General features: G+C 47.8%; 1 protein-coding gene across 8 annotated transcripts in view; it reads right to left on the reverse strand.

The window, feature by feature from the left end:
- SHANK2 (SH3 and multiple ankyrin repeat domains 2) overlaps positions 1-10240 on the reverse strand; it is a 279072-nt gene extending 268832 nt beyond the window's left edge. For 6 of the 8 annotated variants that reach the window (XM_048308457.1, XM_048308455.1, XM_048308456.1 and 3 more), the window contains exons 1-2: positions 10137-10240; positions 2874-2991 (exon numbers count right to left, since the gene is read on the reverse strand). The gene's annotated coding sequence lies outside the window, so the exon portion shown is untranslated. The remainder of the gene's footprint in view (positions 1-2873; positions 2992-10136) is intronic. The other 2 variants (XM_048308459.1, XM_048308458.1) reach the window with 1 other exon arrangement.
- Positions 10241-10525: the final 285 nt, after the last annotated feature.

Genomic DNA, 10525 nt, shown 5'->3' on the forward strand with positions numbered 1-10525 from the left:
TAAACACAATAGGAAGCAACCTGAAACAAGTATCATCACTTAGCGCAAACAGGATCAGCTGTTAATAACCTGTTAGCAGCACAATTAGCAAATTGGTTATTCATGCTCATTATCCATCGTTCAATTTGCAAACAATGTTGTGAACAGATTAGAACACAACCTTATCAGTGGAAGTCCTACCTGAGATGTAATGTTTTCTATTAAGAGCTTACCAAGTTTCCCCACAATGCACTGAGGTTTATTTTTGGACTTCCTAGAAGCTCTGAAAACCTGGCATCCATCAAGGCATCATTTCATAGAGAGAAAATACAAAAAAAGTCAATTTCTCTTTCTCCCAAATAAAGCACAATTCCTAAGAGCCTTCCAACAGCCATTGTGCTGGCAGTGCTTTGTTGCCAGCTTTGCTGAGGTTTTCCTTCCACACTGAGCAGAGAACAGCAAGGCTGAGGTGGACACACTCCTCAGTTCAGCAGCTCTCAGGTGCAGCAGTCTGAGCTTACCCTGGTCCTGCTCAGAGAGCAGCAGTGGAAATCTCCTTGCACTGCTCCCAGAAGACTCTTACCCTTATCAAAAGCTTTGTCTTTGTAGTCACATTCTGCAAAGCCCACACAGTACAACATCCACTGTGCAAAAATGTACTTTATCCATTCTAAACCAAACCTTAAACCCAAATTCCAACTACAAATTCCAGCTTTCAGCTCTCATGGTGCAGAGCTCAATGAACAACGGTTCCCAACTTAATCCACGACCTCCGTGATATTGCAGCATATTTGCCCTGTTGGGAAAGTCCTTCCTTAAGCATCAGATACTCATCCAGTATAGACTTTAAAAAATAAAATCAGACCAATTTTCATTCATATTGACTGCACTTTATAAACTGCTTTATAAAGACCACTTAAAGTGGGTTGGGGTTTTTTCACTTGGGATAAATTGCATGTCAGTCCTGTGGGTAAGACAAACTAAAGCCTAACTTAAATATATATTTTTTTGCCATAATAAAATTTATCATTTATAGTTACTTACTGAGAGAGTACAGTAGAATAAACTGTTTACAAACAAATAAAAAAAAATCCAAATTTCAAACTGAAAAGCTAAAACTACCATGTAGTTCAAGCAGGTTTTTAATCTTAAAAAGAGACTAAGTAATTTTCAAAGCAGAAGCTGGCAGACTGGAGACAAGCTGAACCACTAAACAGCAATTTCATAAACAATTCAGCTGCAGCCAAATGCTGAGAGGGCTAAGAAGAAAACAAATGAAAACAGAAATTGCAACAACATTGTGGAGCAAGGCTTGGGTTAATGATTACACTCATACGGAGCATAAATTATGAAGTTTTTATTTAGATTACACTTCATAGGACCATTTCACACTTCTGGATGACCAGTAAGGGAATGTTGATATCTGAAGATCTCAGCAGGATATTCTTTTCAGTTTAGGTTAAAAATGATAGACTTTTAATACCAACAAATAGCAATTAAATGAATATACTACTGCACATGTCATTTTGGACTACACAATATTCTGCCACTCTGAATAAAAGACATAAACATGAGCAAACTGTACCAAAAAATTCAATATGTATTTTCTCCTAAAAGGGTATTAGTGAGAGCCAAGCTGCTGCATTCAGCATAATTTGCACTGTATTTTTATCCCATCTGGTTTGGCAAGTAAGGGAGCTTTGCAAAAAAAAGGGAAGCAATAAATAGTTTGATGAGTTTAATTTAATGAAGTTTTATATCTTCTTTGTCAATCTGAAGTCTCATGGGAGGAAAGTTTCAGAGTAATCCTCAAAGTTTTAGCCCAGCTTTGTTAACAAAAGAGAAAGCCATATCAAACAGGTGGGTTACCACAGGAGAGAAAATTTCAAGGAGATGTTCAAGTTTTCAGCTGAACTTTGAAAAGGCTCCTTTTTCTCTTTTCTGCTTTGAGACAGAAGAAGGTGTTTATTTCGGGAACTCATTAAAAATGAAGATCACGTCCTCTATAGAAGGGGAAGTGCAAAAGCCACCAGTCACCAACAGTGTGACATACACACATTTGGGATTAAAAATATCATCCCCTGGAAAACAAAGAAACAGAGTCCCATGACCCAGCTCCATGGGATATCAGGCACTGCACTGACATCACACAGCTGTGTGGGAAATACCACTCTCCTCAGGAGAAAAATGGGGAATACAGTGTAATTGGGATATCATAGGGAGGGAACAGAAAAAAGGAGAATAAAAAAGCAAAATACTACCTTGGACTACTTTTTTTTGGTTTGAATCTTTCGGGGACCTTGACATATTTTCTTCCATGTGGCATTTAAGGGCTGCTCTCTGCATTAACACTTGCAGTTTTGAAGTCTGAATATTGGCATAAATAACCAACTTCAGCAGAACTGCTGACACCAGCTGAGGGCCTCCAAGTAGGGAAAACAAACACTTTCATTCCTCAAGTGTTCTCCCTGGATTTTGAAGTGTAGAAATTTCACTTGGCTTTATCCTGAACATTCAGTTTCCTTGACTGACAGGGGAAGCAGCATTCACAGTGACACAATTTTCAGACCTGACTGTACAAGTGCAAAGGCCAGAGGAGAAAAGCAAAGTTTGCCAAAAGTTAAGCTGCTCCGTGATAACATTTTCAAATATTCATTTAGGGTGATCCTTACTACCAGGTAAACGTGACCCTGATGGCAAAGTGGTGCATGTTTGCCTTCCCTAACACCACGAAAAATGGTGAGCTCAGTTCAGTTTTGCAGAAAACAGGGAAAAACCAGCATCCACAGGTGTGAGACAGCTCCTGTGGGGTGAAAGGCCAGGAGCAATATGCAGTGCTGACCCTGAGATGGCTTTTTCCCCATGAGAAGCCTCTGTGCCCCCTGTGACCTCACCTTGTGTCCACAAGCGGAGCGGTTCCAAAGGCACCCACGAGCACGAGCCTGCTCCTCTGTCCTGGTGAGACGGTGCCTTCCAACAGTGAGAGAATGGATCCAAGGAGATGGAACAGAGCTGGAAGCAAAAAGCAGGAAAAGCATTACATTTCTGTGAAGTGGTGTCTTCCCAAGCAGCTTTCAGGCCCATTTCAGAGATATGATGATGGCAAGTGGAACAGTTCCATTTCTTCCCTCAGGATCCCACGGCTGGCACATCCTGCTTGTCCCAATAGGAATTACATCCTTGTAACCTGCAGCAGAGAGGCAGACAAGCCTGTCTACCAAAAAGCATTGCCATTCCACTTGAAACTTTTCATCTCTGCCAGGTCTAACCTGAAGAGGGTAACAAGGGTAGGTGAGCAGCAGCAGTAGGAATGGGTATCATCTGGCTTATGTTTTTCAGGCTGTAACAAGCTTCAGAAAACCATATCCCAGTATTTCCTGGAGAAGACAGAAATTGTCCGCTCCACCGCACTGATGGCAGCATCATTGAAGTAATGCACAGAAACAAAACTAACAGCAATGTACTACACCCAGTCAGGTCCTAGGAGAATGTTATCTACTTGGATAGAGATCATCTCAGAAGTCAGGATGTTTTTGTACAGCCAGAATCATTCGGATTGGGCTTCCAAAACTGCTGTCAGAAGCAATGGCCACAGACACGAACACATGCCAGGCTAAATTAAGGGGCCAAACTGCTGAGCTTGCTCCAGCAATGCCATGCTCTGAGGGGCATCCTAGAGGAAAGCAGCTGCTCTGAAGGACCTACTGGAAGATTTCCACAGGCCAGGCCACTTACCTGCCTGGTTAAAAATTACTCTCTCTGGAAATATCTAAGCTGTAAGGACATGCCCTGGGAGTAATCCAGAGGCTGGCACGTGGCACAGGTTTTATTACGCTTCCTTTTTGATCAGATCAGATCTTTTGAAAGTCCCTCTCTGGAGAGGAGGTGACCAGTAGGAGCAGGTGTCCCATTCTTCCCCATCTGCAGCGTGGCAGTGGGAAAGACTCAGGTGGGAATGTTCTGTGGCAGAGGAACTCAGTACACTGGGTTTTGATCAACTGAAAAACATCTCCCTGTGTGACAGTAAAACATCTGAAAATAGCAGGGAGACGAGAAAGTGTTGATACACATCAATTTTGATCAAAATGTGACTTAATCAAAACTCAGCATGGTTCTCAGTGACACACTCTATTCACATCACTTTCCTTCCCTGGAAAAGTTGCTTTCAAAATATATGAGGAACATCAACATAATTCACTACCAGGCCACTGCACATCACAGTTTCTGCCACCAGCCCTCATTTAATATTGGTTTCGTGGGATCTGTGCACAGGCTTTTCTCATTACTAAAACTTCTCCATGTACCCAGAAAAGTCTTATTTCAAATTCTTTCATTGCATGCTTTGCTTAATTGAAGATTTTGGTTAAAACATTCAGTTGGAGCTGGTGTATAAACACACCATCAGTGACACCTCAAGCTACCAAGACTTAGGTCCAGCTTTCTTACTAAAAAATTCTGAGACAAGACATTTAAATGCTCCCCAAGAAGGGGAGAATCCTTTACATCTAAGTCAACATCATAGATTTTCAGGGGCAAAACTGACTAACTGTGACTTTTACAGCTTAATGAAGAAACAGAGTACCAGTTCAATCAGAAATGCAGGAAGCCAAAGGGTGTATTGGGAGTAAAGCTAAATTTGGGAAAGCATTTTATATTTGCTACACGGTTGGGAAACCGAGACATCAGTTTTCACTAGAAACAGAGATTCTTTTACCAGCAGGATTAAATAAGTGGCATTTTAAGGACTTCTTCTAACACTTGTTGCCTTTTCCACTGCAAACACTTTCTCCCTGGTTATGACTAACTCTTGGTCATTTCTCTCCATCTCTACTTCTCTTTTTCTTTAACATCTGCCCTCTTTCTTCCTTTTCCGCCCCTACATTTTTCTGTCAGTACTCCAGTTGGGCTTCTTTCCAGCTGCTACAACCCATCAGACCACCAGCTATGAGAAATGACCCAGGAACAGACCCCACCCCTACCAGACACAGCAATGTGAAAGTATCAACTGCAGAATTCAAACTACTCAAGATGCACAGTCTCTTCTCACATCCCCAGGTAAAATTCATTAGAGTGGAATGGTTGGATGATTTGAAATATTTATATTGAAGCGATAACAGAAATTAAAGGAGGAATATCTTGATAATCTGATTAAGGACTAATGAATATATTCTCTGTTACACTCTGGTGATTGAACTCTAAATTTGAAGCTGCTGGTTTCACAGCTTCAGAGTTTAACTAACTGGTTTTCTGAGTTCACTTTCAAAATTTACTCAGACAGAGCAAACATCCCCTGTTTGTAACTGAAAGGATGTTAGTCCCAGAAGTGTACTTCCAACTGCCTCCTCATTACAATTCTCACATGTTGTCACCGCTGATATTTTGTCAGCAAAGTTTAATTAAACAAAAGCACTCGTGCACTGTGAGTCTGAAATGGCAGTGATGAGCTGGTGAAGTGCAATGGTGCTATCAAAACCCAAATCAGCGATATTTAGAATCCAAATATAGGAATTTAAAGGCTCCATTTCTGACAGTGAGTCTGGTCACTCCCACTCTTTTTTTTGGAGCCAGCCTGGTCAGTCCCACTCTGTTTTGGAGAGGAGCGAGCTCAGCACGTGGGAGGGAGCTGTGCCTTTTGGCCCTGGGGATGGAGCAGAGCCACTGGCCTATTTTACTGAATTGTGGAGGCAGTCACAGTCTCTGGTGCCTGTGAGGTGGTGCTGGCACAGCGCTGACTGCACAGCTCAGCACCCCCTCATTAGGCATCCCATTGCTCAACCATGCACAGCTACCAAGATCCTCCCCGGTGCTCCCAGTGTCCTGAGCACAATGCACATTCCTCACGCGCTACAGCAGGAGAATCCATGCTCCGGAGCGAACATGGGCACACCGCCCTCTCCTGCTTCTTCTCATCACAGTGTCCTAAGTGGTTTCTTAAAAAAGCATTGTTTGGGGTTGTTTTCAACATACACCTTTGACTTTTAATACAGAAATTCCTTAGAAGCAGTGTTGAGTGTGAACTTCATCTCAGGCATCAGACGGCTGTTTGTGTCCTAGCACAGAAACCAAAATCCTTTTCCAGATATCCCTGGAACTTCAGTCCAATCCACAGTTTGTCTTCCGTTTCATCTTGCTATTTAGCAGCAGATCTTTTATTTGTGTCACCAGAACTGCTGCACACTGGTTTGCCCTCCTTCCTGAAGAAGGGACACGTTAAAGCTGCTACACTGAGTAGCAGCGGCACTTTTGGTTCGCTCCCAAGGGGTCCCGACTTTGCGTTTGTAACCACGGTGTAGCACATCCAGCAGCACACGGGCCTTGCAGCACTGCTGCTAATCCTGTTTCCAAAGCTTTTCCAGAGAGGGAGAGCTGTTACACGCTCTGGCATCTGATGCAGGGCAACCCTGTGCTGGCTCCCAGACTCACTGACTTGAAGGCAGCCTATTAAAACAAGCCCCGAGTTCCGGGCAAGCCATGCATAGCAAAGGCACATTCCAGGCCCTGGCTTTTTAACGTGAGTTCAACCTCATCTGCTTATCCTTAAACGTGCAGCGGCTCCTCCGCCAAACACGCACACTCAGCCTCTCTGAGACGGCAGTGACAGCCCCTCCACAGCCGCGCCAGAACCCGGGAATTCTCATTCCCAGCACTCCTGTAAACTGCTGGCAAAGCGCCCGCGCCGTATCCCGGGCTGCTGACTGCTCCACACAGACACTCCCAGCCGGATCCTTCAGCTAACACACAAAGCTCTGTGCCAGGGAAACCGAAATCCCGGGGCAGCTACACTGCCAGCTGAGCTCAAAAGGACGTTATTTTCTCCCGGTTTCCCTGTATTCCTCGAAATCTGCAGGCTCCCATCCACATTTCCCTGGAATTTCTGGAATGTGTTAGACGCTCTGTTCACAAATGATCACGATGAGTTCAGTGCTGGCAAAACGACTCTGTAGTGAGAATATACCACGCCAACTTTGTTCATGTTTAATTTTGAAACTTTCTGTTGAAGTATGAAGACTGAAGAGAGAAAAATGGTTAGAAAAATCACTGTCATCATATTTTTCATTTATTGTTCTTCTCTGGATGAACTGGGGGGAAAAAAATAAAGCAAAAAGCAAAGAGCAGTGCTGAAAGCAGTTTATGTTCTCAGAATTCGTGGTTTGCTAATTCCAGGTGTAACTTCTCAGGCAGGCAGGAAAATTGGGTTTCAAAAATCATTGATTTTAGCATGAGGGTGTTTTTTGAAAGTTAATGACATGCAAATCATTATGCATAGATTTACATTTTTGATTAGGACGAGATTGAGAAGTTAGAAAATAGAGCAGTGATCCTCCTGCAGGTCTCAGCAAAGCTGTTTCAGGTCTGCCAGGGACATGAATAACTAACACAGAAAAAATAAGCAAAGGTCACAAAAAGAAAAGGATTAAAAGGCTGAAGATAAATAACTTGTCTCCACTATCCTCACCAAGGAGTTCAGGCTATCTAGGATGCCTACTTTTTTAATTAATGGAAAACTAGTTTGACGGGAAGACCTACGTCACGCTGGGGCTCTGAGGGGCTTCTCTGGAAACTCAGAGTTCTCTTACACTGAGAACACTCCTCCAGCCCCCAGCGGAACAGGCTGGCCTCAGGAGCCGTGAAACTCAAGTCTGCCACTGAAACCGGAGTCAGAAACTTGATCGAGCCAATGGAGTCTCTTGCATAATTCACTTTCTCTGGAGCGCTCCAGGCTGGGCTGGGAAGGAGCACCACAGTTCCCAGCCTTCCCCCAACAGACACTTCCTAAAGCTGCAGGACCTCTCCTCCAGGAGCACAGTGCAAGCAGCAGACCCTCAGATGTATTTTCATGGGCTCTTAATCCTAGTTTACTGCAGGACACCTAGAAAAGGTGTGCAGGAGTAACGCTGCATTGGGCCAGTCTTCGAGCCTCCCTACCTGAATTCAGCTGCTTTTTGCAGCTTTAATTCTTCTTCTGGGCCAACCCACTGCGGCTAGAGAAGAAACACCAAAGCTGTGCTGTAGGTTGGAGGGGCTGCAGAAAATTACTGCAAATACCTGATATATGTAAGTGCTTCTACCTGATAGATGTAAGAGCATATGGGCCATCAAATTTGGGACTGGGAACAAGTGGTGGCATGCAGCAACAAATCCAAAACCTTTACCAGCAGGTACTCCAGCTCACTGAGTGTAGCTGCAACTTTTAAACAGCACAGGAACTTGGAAAGAAAGGGTGGATCCATATTTCACCCTTTTCTTGCTGTCTTGTCATCTAAACCTGCGCATCATAGAATTATAGAATGGTCTGGCTTGAAAAGGACTTTAAAGATCATAGCTATATGCCTCAGGAAGAAAGTGGGAGAGATTGAAAACATTATCAGTTACCACCTCTACCCTGAAGAATTTCTTCAAATAACACACAAAAAGAAAAGCCCCACCACTAATTCCCTATTTGTTCGCCAGAGAGATGAGGTACTGTAAAATCTACATTAAGGTCTCACTCTGCTGAATTGCATTTCAGCCCAGTTACCTCCCCAGACTCGGATTGTTTTAATGTGTTATTGTGCTTTTAATGTAAGCAAAGGAGAGCCATTCTCTTTCACAGTTAAGTCACAACCTTGATCCACAAATAGCTTTAAACAAAGGTAGCATTTGTTTTTGAAGACTTTTTTTTTCCTCCCCTGACAGAAAGTCCCTTCAACAAGGCAGGTTATTCTGAGAGGACTTAAACAGAGCCAAGACCACAGGAAGAAGGGAAGATGTAAAAAAGGCAAGGATGTAAAAACTTTCAGGAGAAGAATCCATTCACCGGTGCATTCAGTCACGTGCAGGGAGGCTGTGTGACTTCTTCTGTGTTAAAAAGCAAGGCCTGATTCTATTTCCCACTGCTTTTACTACTGCGGGAAGCCCTTAGAAAGCACTTTGCCACTATCCACATTTATATTTCCCTCTCCTACATCATCCTGCCGCTCGCGGCCCTACGAACAGCGTGAGGGCAGCTCGCTCTGCGTTTGAGCGAGGATTTAGCCTTCCTCACATCCTCGCTTACTTCCTGCACTCTTCCCTCCTTGTGAAGAAGCCACGATGCCCTTGTGCCCCCCTCAGCCTTCCTGCCCTCCCCCCCCCCACCGTGAGCACCGGGTCCCCCGGCACCGGCCCGTCCGGCCCTCACCGCGCCCTCCTTCCCTCAGTATCCCCTGCCCATCCCCTCACCGCCCCATCCTCATCCCCTCACCGCCCCATCCTCATCCCCTCACCGCGCCCTCCTTCCCTCAGTATCCCCTGCCCATCCCCTCACCGCCCCATCCTCATCCCCTCACCGCGCCCTCCTTCCCTCAGTATCCCCTGCTCATCCCCTCAGCGCCTCATCCTCATCCCCTCACTGCCTCATCCTCATCCCCTCACTGCCTCATCCTCATCCCCTCACTGCCCCATCCTCCTTCCCTCAGCGCCCCCTGCCCATCCCCTCACCGCCCCATCCTCGTCCCCTCACTGCCTCATCCTCATCCCCTCACCGCTCCATCCCCATCTCCTCACCGCCCCCTTCCCATCCCCTCACCGCCCCATCCTCATCCCCTCACCGCCACCTGCCCATCCCCTCACCGCTCCATCCCCATCTCCTCACCGCCCCCTCCCACTCCTCTCACCGCCCCCTCCCCATCCCCTCACCGCCCCATCCCCATCCCCTCACCGCTCCATCCCCATCTCCTCACCGCCCCATCCCCACCCGGCAGCCGGAGCAGGAGGTGCCGCTCGCCTGGAAGGAGTAGCCGGACCTCCCGCCTCAGCCGCGGGCTGGGGATGCGCCTCCGAAACTCCGCCACCGAGCTCAGCGGAGCCCTTCAGGGGGTCCCGCGGCCGCGCCCCCTCCCCTCACGCCCCGGTTCACCTGCAAGAGGAGCACAGCGCCGGTCCCTCGGACGGGGCAGCGCCGCGATGCCCCCGGCACCAGCAGCCGCCGCCGCCGCCGCCTCCTCCGGCTCGCCGGGGCTCGCCGGGGCCGCGTTTCCCGGGGGGCCGGTCCGGGGAGCCGCCCCCCGGCTCGCCCGGCAGCGCCCGCCTCGCCGCCCGGGCCGCCCCCTGCGCCCGCCGCCCTCAGCGGCCGCTCCCGCCCAGGGCCGCGTCCCCGCCCCGGCTGTGCCCCCTCAGCGCCGCGGGGCCGGGGGTACCTGCGCGTCCGCGGGGCGCCGAGGGCTGTCCCCAGCTCGGCCCCTCAGCCAGCGCTGCTCCCCGCGTGCTCCATTTTCTGGCTTTTCTCTAATCCTGCTGCCCCGGGACCGGCCTGAGCACCCTCAGCTGGGCGGGAGCGTCCCGCGCATCCCGGCACGGGGCGGCTGTCCAGAGGCTCCGCTGGCAGCCCCGCACTCCGCTGCTGCTGCTGCGGCTGCTGGGGGTGAACGGCTCCGGCAGAAACTTCTCCCGACACGCCGGTTTCCTAAGGAGTGGAAGGCGCCAGGCTCAACGCAAGCGTGCGGAGGGCGCGGGGAGCACAGGTGTGGAGCTGGGGGCAATCCCGGCTGCAGATGTGGGCAGGGATGTGCTGGTCCCACGCGCTCCG

This window comes from Corvus hawaiiensis, chromosome 6 (genome assembly GCF_020740725.1).
Source record: "Corvus hawaiiensis isolate bCorHaw1 chromosome 6, bCorHaw1.pri.cur, whole genome shotgun sequence".
NCBI lineage: Eukaryota > Metazoa > Chordata > Aves > Passeriformes > Corvidae > Corvus > Corvus hawaiiensis.